At 35.6% G+C, this 9843-nt stretch overlaps 1 protein-coding gene and 1 pseudogene across 1 annotated transcript in view; one reads left to right on the top strand and one right to left on the bottom strand.

The window, feature by feature from the left end:
* The window catches only part of SH2D4B (SH2 domain containing 4B), a 295071-nt gene that overhangs the window by 166560 nt on the left and 118668 nt on the right, over positions 1 to 9843 (top strand). The window lies entirely within an intron of this gene.
* LOC102876738 lies at positions 1604 to 2390 on the bottom strand (annotated as a pseudogene).

Genomic DNA, 9843 nt, shown 5'->3' with positions numbered 1-9843 from the left:
GTTGGATTTTGTCAAAGGCCTTTTCTGCATCAATTGATAGGATCATGTGGTTCTTGTTCTTTGCTTTGTTAATATGATGAATTACATTAATTGTTTTTCTTATATTGAACCATCCTTGCATGCCTGCCTTGTATACTTTTTAAGAATCCCATTTGGTCATGTTGAATTTTTATTTTGATGTGCTTTTGGATTCTATTGGCCAGGATTTTATTAAGGATTTTTGTATCTATATTCATGAGAGATATTGGTCTTTAGTTTTATCTTTTGATAATATGTTTGTCTGGCTTGGGTATTAGCGTTATACGTGCTGCATAGAATATCTCTGGGAGTGTTCCTTCTTTTTCTATGTTTAAACATAATTTAAGTGGAATTGGTGATAAATATGCTCTGAATGTTAGATGGAATGCAGCTGTGAAGCCATTGCTCTAAGACTTTTCTTATGGGGGAGTCTTTTTATGTTGTTGTTGTTGTTGTTGATTGCCATTGATTCGAGCATGACTCATAGCAACCCTATGAACAAAAGGTCTGAAGCCTTTCTATAACTATTGTCGTTTATCAAAGTTCATAGAGTTTCCAGAGGCATGTTGTTTAGGAAGTAAATGCCACTCCTGCTTCCAAACCTGTCTTAAACTGGGAGCTCCAACAAACACGGTCCACCATGGCTAACCATTATGGAATTTGACACGCCAATGGCACAAGTTTCAGCATCACAGCAACCCCAAGTTAGCTCAATATTCACTCTACCACTTAGAAGAATGTTTCTCTAAAATATAATAACAACCGACTTTTAAATACAAAGGCCCTCCCCAAGGTCCAAGACATTTCTTATGGGGAAGTTTTCTATGACTTGTTGAATTTCTTTTTTTGTGATGGGTCTGTTCAAGTCTTCTATATCTATCCTGTCATTCTGGGTAGGGCATGGGTTTCAAGGAATTTGTCCATTTCCTCTCTTTTAAAATTTAACAGAGTATAGCTTTTTATAGCATTCAGATAGTACAGATTTAATTTCACCTGGTTCTATTGTTTTTTTGTGTGGTTAGTTTCCTTTTTAATAATTTTCTAAAATAATATATCAGTGAAGATAAATACTCAACATCTCTTCAGTAACTCAACCAAAGGAAAAATAATAAAGATATCTGGCAAATTTGTAACTATTTCATTAAAAGGCTAGGGAGTTAGGTAAAAGAGAATTGATAGTTGAGGTTTTCTTAAGATACAGATAACAAAATAAAAAAAAAATTGGAATAACTTATATTCTTATGGACTTGGCATTAGATATTAATATTTCACATATTTAACACAGAGTATCATACATGTGTTGGCCAACAATAAACTGTATTCAGCCATTATAAATGATCAGACTGTGGCTGCTCTTATCTTACAGTTCCAGCCAAATTATGGGAGATATGTCAATGCAAAGGTGACTTCCCAGACCTGGCAACTGTTGAAAATAGTTCCCATGATGAGACTAAGTGTTCATTATACATTTCATTATTAGAAAACAGTAATCCCCAAGAAGCCTCAGTCTCTGCATAACACTGTAGAAAAACAGTTTTACAAACTTATGAAGTAATGTAAAACAAAACCATCTCTTCTAAACATTTTAAGAAATATCTAGTTTGTAATAGGCTTTTTCAATGGAAGTCAACATTTTCTTCATCTTGGATGAATTATGAAGAGTCTGAAAATTCTCTAAAAGAGCATTCTTGTTTGGAATCAGCATCAAAGTTTCTTTCTGAAGTATAGGTGCTTTGAGACTGTCCTGAGAAAGTTCTGGAAGATTGAGTACCTCACTATGATCCATGTGAAACATCCATTTTAGCTTCTTCTCTTCTTCCACCTCAGCTGTCAGAACTTGAATTTTGTTCTTTAGGCTCTAGATATTCTCAGTCTTTAACTCTGTTGTCTCTTCTAGTTTACTTCTTTCTTTAATAATGTCAGGCTTTCTTTGTTTGCTCTATGTTGTGCCATTTCTATTTTCAATAGACTAGGTACATTAGTTAGATTTTTCAGTTTTGTGGGAGGGGCTTCTAACATTTTACACAGCTGTACCAGTCTTTTCTTCAGGGAGTTAAGATGGTAGTGAACATGTTCATTTTCTCTAAGAGTTTTACTCAAAATCATCATTATTATTTTGTCTATCATAACTTGCAAATATTCTCTGCTTATCTTTGAAAGAGGCTGCCAGGATTTTTTCTTCTTGGAAGTAATGTTATGCATTTGAAGTTAGTATGCTTTGTTCTTCCTGTCACTTGAGAAGATAAATGGTTTGTATGTTTTCTTCTATTTGCTGTGTTTCCAACCACTGTCCTCTCTTCTGGCCTCAGGTTAGCACCGCACTGAGTAATTGCTCCCGCTGAAACAATCAAAAAGTGAGTGACCTCTGCCATTTTTTAATTGAGCTATCTGTATTTTCTCCTTTCCCCCCTTATATTAAGTTTGCCAATGTTTTGTCAATTTTATTGACCCTTACAAAATATCAGCTTATGGTTTTGTTGAGAGTTTCAACTGTTTTGTTTGTTTGTTTGTTTTCTAGTTCATTGATTTTAGCTCTTGTCTTTATACTTTCTTTTCTTCTAGAGGCTATAGGATTAGATTGTTGTTCTTTTTCTGTTTGATGAAGGTGTTGTGTTAGATCATTGATTTTTCTTCTTTCTTTCTTTTTTATATGTTTGCTATGAGCTGCCTCCTGAGGACTGCCTTAGCTCTATCCCAGAGGAACTTTTATAATTTCATTCATTATTCCTTGCATGTTGCAAGGAGAAACTAGTCCTTGGAGAGGGACATCATGCTTGTGAGCCTCGATTGAGAACACAAGAGAGGAAGACCCTCGATGAGATGGATTGATTTAGTGACTGGGGTAATCAGGCAAGGGCTGTCAGAGACAGTAAGGTTGCCAAAGGACAGAGTAGGGTTCAGAGTTGTACATAGGGCCACTATGAGTTGCAAGTGACTCGATGGCACATAACACCACCACCACCACCACCACCACCACGACTTCTTTTATAACCCAGTTGTGGTCTAGCAGAGAGTTATTTGGTTTTCATATGGGTGGTTTTTTAAGTTTTACCCTGGTGTCATTAATTTCTAGTTTTATGCTATTGTGATCCAAGAAGATACTTTGTATCATTTCAAAGTTTTTAAATTTGTTGAGGTTTGCTTTGTGTCCTAATATGTGGTTGATTCTGAAGAATTTTCCATGTGCATTTGACAAGAAAGTTAATTTAGTTTTAGTTGGGTGCAGTACCCTGAATACATTCACAAGATTGAGTTGGTTGATTGTATAGTTTAGATTTTCTGCATCTTTATTAGTTTCTTTTGAGTTGACCTATCCTTTGGTGATAGTGGTGTGTTGATGTCTCCTACCACTATTGTGGTGCTAGCTTTTTTTTTCTTCAATTCTGTTAACTGTTGTTTTAAGTATTTTGCAGGTCTATCATTTGGTATATAAGTGTTGACCAAGGTTATGTCTTCTTGATCTATTGTACCACTAATAAGTATGTAATGCCCTTCCTTATCTTTTTCCATTTTAAAACATTTTTATTGGTTTGTAAGCAGTCTTTCATATACATTATGTTTTATTCATGTTCATTGTGCTTTATATAATCAATTATTTTATTCATGTACATTGTGTTTTCTATAATAATTCATATATATTGTGTTTTAGATAATTAATTTTAGTCTATGCCTATTATCACCCATCTCTTCAAGTCCTTTTTTTATCTTTCCTATTATTTACACCTGTCTCATCTGCGCCTTAATGTCAGCTATCTTAGTGATTTTCCCCATTCTCCTCTTTCTTCCCTTCTTTTTCCCCTTTTGAACATTTATACGTATTTTGCTCAATTTCCTTCTTTTTTGTCACTAATTTTTTTAATGAACTATGAAAATTTAACATACCAGGCTATTTATATACCATCATCATCATCCACGTCTAGATTATATGTAGGGAGTTCTGCTGGCCTAGTGGCAAGAAGCTGTGCTCCAATTCTGAAGGCAGGTTGTTTGAGGCTACCAACTGCTCTGCAGGAGAAGGATGGTCATTGTCTTCCCATGTTATTAACTGTTTCTGAAAATCCACCAGACGGTCAGCTATGGGTTGCTTCTAATTCTATGGTATACAACAACAGCAGATCATATATGCATATTCTCCAATGCTAAGTGAATGAACTCAGTCCCATAAGGACAAGTACTGCATAAGGCCATTATTGTAGAAATAGATAACTAGTAAAATGTGTATGAGTATCTAAGAGGGGGAGCAGAAGGGTGGGGGTGGGCAGGCAGGCAGTAATCATGGAGTTTGCATGGTTTGATGGGTGGAGGGTGGTGAATTAGGGAAGTGGGGGGTATCCAGTGTGAGGGGCAATGTGTATGCAAACTTATAAGTAAACCAGTGTAAAATGTTTTCAAAATTGCAAGAAATAAAAAAAAAATTAAATTTTTTTAAATAAAGAAATTCCAAGCAGAAAAAAAAAGGTTCCATATGCAGTATAATCTGAAGTTATTTCTGACTAAATAAATACCTTCCTTACTGTGTGAATTGATTTTGTTTGGCCTCCTATTTAAAAACACATTTGGTCAGCAGTATGTGGCTGGAATCCAGGTTGGAAGTTGTCTGGAACAGCTGGATTCTACAAAGGTTTGTTTGCTGGTTCTGGTGAGAATTAGGGTGAAATGTCTTCTCGCCATTGGGTGTGAGTTGATTTTATTTGACCTCCTATTTTAAAATGTTAAAAGTTATACAAGTGTTCAGGTCTTTGATTCATAGGGTTGCGTTGAGTTGTCTACAACTCGATAGCACTTAACAACAACAATCTTTTATAGTGGTTTTCATTCTGACGTCTATTTTATCACAGAATAGTATTACCACTCCTGCTTTTTTTGAGGCTTCCATTTGCTTGATATATTTTTTTTCCCTACCTTTGATTTTGAGTCCATCTTTCTCTTCTTTTTTAAGATGTGTTTCTTTTAAGCAATATATTTGTGGTCTTTTTTTTTTTTAATTTTTTATCCAGTCTACTACTCTTTTTCTTTTGATTGCACAGTCAGTCCATTTACATTAAGTGTGATTGTTGTCAAGCCAGGTTTTACTGTTACCATTTTGGTATGTTTCTTTTTCTCTTGTTTCTTGTCACTATGGTCCATCCATTTTTCTTTGACTTCTCTGTATGACAGACTTCACTTCAAATTTCTTGAGTTTTGGTCTTGTTTTCACAAATTCCTTAAGTTCCTTCTTTTCTGCAAAGCATCTAATTTCTCTTTCATATTTGATGGAGAGCTTTGTTGGGTATTGGATACTTGGCTGGCAATTGTTTTCTTTCAACTTTTTGTATTTGTCATCCCATGTCTTCTAGCTTATATGTTTTTTCAAAAAACCCAGAACTTAATATAATTGTTTCCCTGCTGTAGGTGACTCTGTTTTTCTCATGCTGATTTTAGAATTCTATTTTTGTTTTTAATTTGGAGAATTTGACTATGATATTTCTTGATTTTTTTTCTTTTTGGGTCTAGTCCATTTGGTGTTTTCTGTGCTTCTTGATTAATACCTGGAAAGTTTCTTCTAGTATGTCTTCCACAATTTTCTCAGTGATTTCCCTGTCTTGAATTGCAGTCATATGTATATTGTTCCTTTCTATGTCATACCATGAGATTCTAATATTTTCTCCATTTTCTTTACATTTCATCTCTGATTTTTCTTCTACTATGCTTCGAGTGATGCCCTTGTCTTCCAACTCACTGATTCTCTGTTCCATCTCTTCAGTTCTATTTTTTCTCCCCTACCAGTGTGTTGGACACTTCTGCCAATTCAATCTTAATATTCTGGATTGTATTTTCATGCTTTTGTGTTATTTTCAGTACTATGTTTGCTGTACCCTCTCTGTCTTGTGGTGATTTTTTAAGTTCTTGTACTTCTTTATCTATATTATCAATTCTTCCTTCTTTTGCATTTTTTGCATAGATGTTCCAGTTGCTCCTCATCAATATATTTCTTCTGATTTGTTGTCTCTGAGGTATTTGCTCTCTTAATGGCTTCCATTGTTTCTTTTGGTTAGCAGTACAACTACCTATCCACCCATTAGCCCACCAGGGCTCTTTAAATAAACATATGTATGTATATATATTTTAATATACAGAAACATATATATTTTTACATACACTTATTTATGAGTCATACAAGACAGTTTAATAGCTCTAGTATGGTGATTCACTATCGTGTGATCTGGTGGAGGAAAGAAATTCTTTACTGCTTGAAGTAAGATTACCCAGAAGATAGTCTTAAAAACATGAGACTTGATACTTCCTGGGACATCTATTTGAACTGTGTGTATGGTGTAGAGAGCCAGAGAGAACTTGGAAAGAAAGAAAACAGACTAGGAGCCATGTAGAACTTGTTCTAGGCTTGAGACACCCTGTTAAGCAATAGGGCTGTCTTGGCCAGTTTTGGGGATGAGTTCTGGCCAGTCTCAGAGAGAGTCAAAAAAGAAATTTTTAAATAAAGAACTTCAAAACACAGAGGACCTTTGGAATAAGGAATGAAATTAGCGGGTTCCTTGTGGTTGTTCTAAATGTTGTATTTCCCACAACCCACCTTCTCAACCTGATCCTGGAATGGAATAAAGGTGGACAGTTATCATCAACACAGCACAAAGGAAAAGACATTTCTAAATCTGAGAAAAGATTTCAGAGATTTACATGTGAGGACCCCTGAGTAAAGTGGCTGGTTTTCCATCCACTAACCCTAGAGCAAAGCCCACATCTCACACACACTCCGTACCTCCAGTAAAATATTTACTTAATATTAACTATATTGAAGCTCAACATTAAGAAAACCAAAATTCTCACCACTGGGCCAATGGCAACATAATGATGGATGATGAAGAGATTGAGATTGTTAACAGTTTTAGTTTGCTTGGTTCCACAATCAACACTCTTGGTACCAGCAGCCAGTAAATCAAGAGATGAATTGCATTGCGAAAGTCAGATGAGAAGCAACAACATCTGGCTGGAGACTTAGGTGCATCTGATCAAGTCCATAGTCTTCGCAATTGCATGTTAAGTGTCAGAAAGCCAGACAGTGACTAGGGATGATAGAGAATTAATGCCTTTGAGTTGTGGTGCTGGAGAAGAGTGTTGTGTATACCATGGACTGCTAGGGGAACAAACAGATTTGTCCTGTAGAAAGTGAAACTAGTCTTAACCTTGGAGGTAAGGATTTTGAAGCTTCATCTTTGGGCATGTTGCAAGGAGGGACCAGTCCTTGGAGAGGGACATCATGTTTGGGAGGATGAAAGGACAGCACAAGAGAGGAAGACCCTCGATGAGATGGATAAATTCAGTGATTAGGGTAATCCGAGTAGGTGTCGGAGACAGTGAGGTTGGAACAGGATAGAGCAGGGTTTAGGGCTCTTGTACATAGGGTTTCTATATGTTGCAAGTGACTCAATGGCACATAACAACAACAACAATCTTAACTAGGAACACACAGACAGACATCTGAAGAAATCTTCTGGTATGAATTACAGGTACCAAATTGAACTTAAGAATCAGACCTCAATCAGAATATGAGGAAAGAGATAGCTCTAAAATCCTAAAAGACAGGATGCAATGAGGAGATTAAAACAATTAAAGAACAAGAAAGGGGATTTGGAAATGTCAAGTACAATGTTATTATTGTTATCTGGTGCAGCTGAGTCAACTCTAATTCATAGCAACCCTATGGACAACAGTTCAGAAGCTTGCCCTCTCTTGCACCATCATCAACTTCCCTGTCACACTCAAGTTTACTGTTGTAGACACTTGGTCAATCCATCTTGTTTTGAGGGTTTTCTTCTCTTTTGCTGATGGTCTACTGGATCAAGCAAGATGCCTTTCTCCAGCGACTGGTTACTGTTTGATAACATGCCCAAAGTATGTGAGATGAAGTGTCACCATCCTTGTCTCTATTGAGTACCTTAATTGCATTTTATCGAAAATAGATTTGTTTCTTCTTTTGACAGTTCATGGCAATTCATTCAATATTTTTCATCAGCATCGTGATTCAAAGTTATCACTTCCTCTTTGGTCTTATTTGTTGTCCAACTTTCAGATGCACACTAAAATTCACAACTGAAATGATGCACAACTGAAAATTCCATGGCTTGATTAGTCTTTAAGCTTACATTCTCAACCCTTAGTATTTGAAAGAAGTCCTTAATTTTCTCAGTGCAACAGGTCTTGACATGTCTCAACTTCTTGACATGTTTTGATTGTGGATTGTTTGGATTGTGGATCCAAGTAAACTGAAATCTTTAACAATTTAAAACTTTTCTCCATTTATCTTAATGTTACCTTTTGGTCAAATGACCAAAAGTTTGTTGTTGTTTTAATGTTGAAGTATAATCAATATTGAGGGCTGTAGTGTTTGATCTTTGACTTGAAGTAAGTGCTTCAAGTCTTTTTCACTTTCTGCAAGTCAATTTGTGTCATCTGCATAGCATAGGTTGTTGATGAGTCCTATTCCAATCCTCATGTTACATTCTTCTTCATAGAGTATATGAATATATAACAATTTTTGAATTATTTGTTCAGAATACAGATTGGATAGGTATGGATAAAGATGCAACCCTGACACATACCTTTCCTGATTTTAAAAAAGTTGTGTTCACTTGTTCTGTTTGGGCAACTGCTAGCTGAATGAAAAAAAAAATAGCAGAAGCTTTGGAAGATACAACAACAACAACAACAAAATATAGATATAGATATATAACTTATTGCTGCTGAGGGGAAAGTGACTTATAGCTGACCCTCCATTGAGCTTTCAAGGCTGAAAATAGCATGAGGGAGATTGTCCATCTTTGAGGATGCAGTTGATGGATTTCAACATCCACAGACGGTCAGCCTTTGGGTCTGTAGTACAGCTCCTTAGGGTCTATGCTGGCAGACTTATCAGTAAAGTCCACAAAAATGTAGAGGGGAAAAAAGAGAGATGGATAATAAAAGAGATATGATATAGCCCTTAGAAGCTCAGCCCAACCTTCCTTTGTTTAATAGAGTTTTAGAAAGAATAAAAGAAGAAATTATTATCGAAGAAATACTAAACAATGATCACTCTGCACTAAATTAAAGTAGAAAATCTTCGACAGATTGGAAGAAAATTGTAGAATAAAACAGAAAACAATAACTAAAACCCCCAATCCCTGGCCAGGCTTACTGGTATGATTCAGACCTCAAAACTATGACTGTTAGACACCCTTCAAACTTAAAGATAAACTCACTTTTTTGATCAACTTTCATTCAAAGACATATTTATAAAATGAACAATAACACCAGAAAGGAACATACTTCCCAGAACAATCAATCATATGAGATCAAAGGGGCACTAGTTTTCCATGAATAAAGCTCAGAAGGACAGGAAAGAGGGACAAATGAAAATGATAAACACAGGGAAATAGTGGGAATAGTTCTGCTACACTGTGCAGATTGCAATTACTATTTTGTCTAGGAACCAAAAAGTGAAATATCTCAAATTTCTCACTGATATATAGTAAATCTTTCTCTGTAACTAATAAATACATTTGACTATAACAGATTCTAAGTAGTTTCTTCAAAGATATGAAATAAAACACATACAAATTATTGAATGCATAAACAATTTACTCTGCAAACTTTCACCTAAAGTCTAGTAAAACATTAAAATAAAACAAAACACGAATTGCTTGTCTGTCAGATACTCCTCTAAATCTGAACATTCAGATTAAGACAGACTAGGAAGAAGGATTGACCACCCACTTCTGAAATAGCAGGCCTCTGAAAACCCTATGCACAACAGAACACACGCAGACTAACAGAAAGGGCAACCTAGAT

This window comes from Elephantulus edwardii, unplaced genomic scaffold (assembly GCF_000299155.1).
Source record: "Elephantulus edwardii isolate Elephantulus edwardi_28Jun2011 unplaced genomic scaffold, EleEdw1.0 scaffold00531, whole genome shotgun sequence".
Classification (NCBI taxonomy): Eukaryota; Metazoa; Chordata; class Mammalia; order Macroscelidea; family Macroscelididae; genus Elephantulus; species Elephantulus edwardii.
This window is presented reverse-complemented; position numbering and strand designations above follow the sequence as displayed.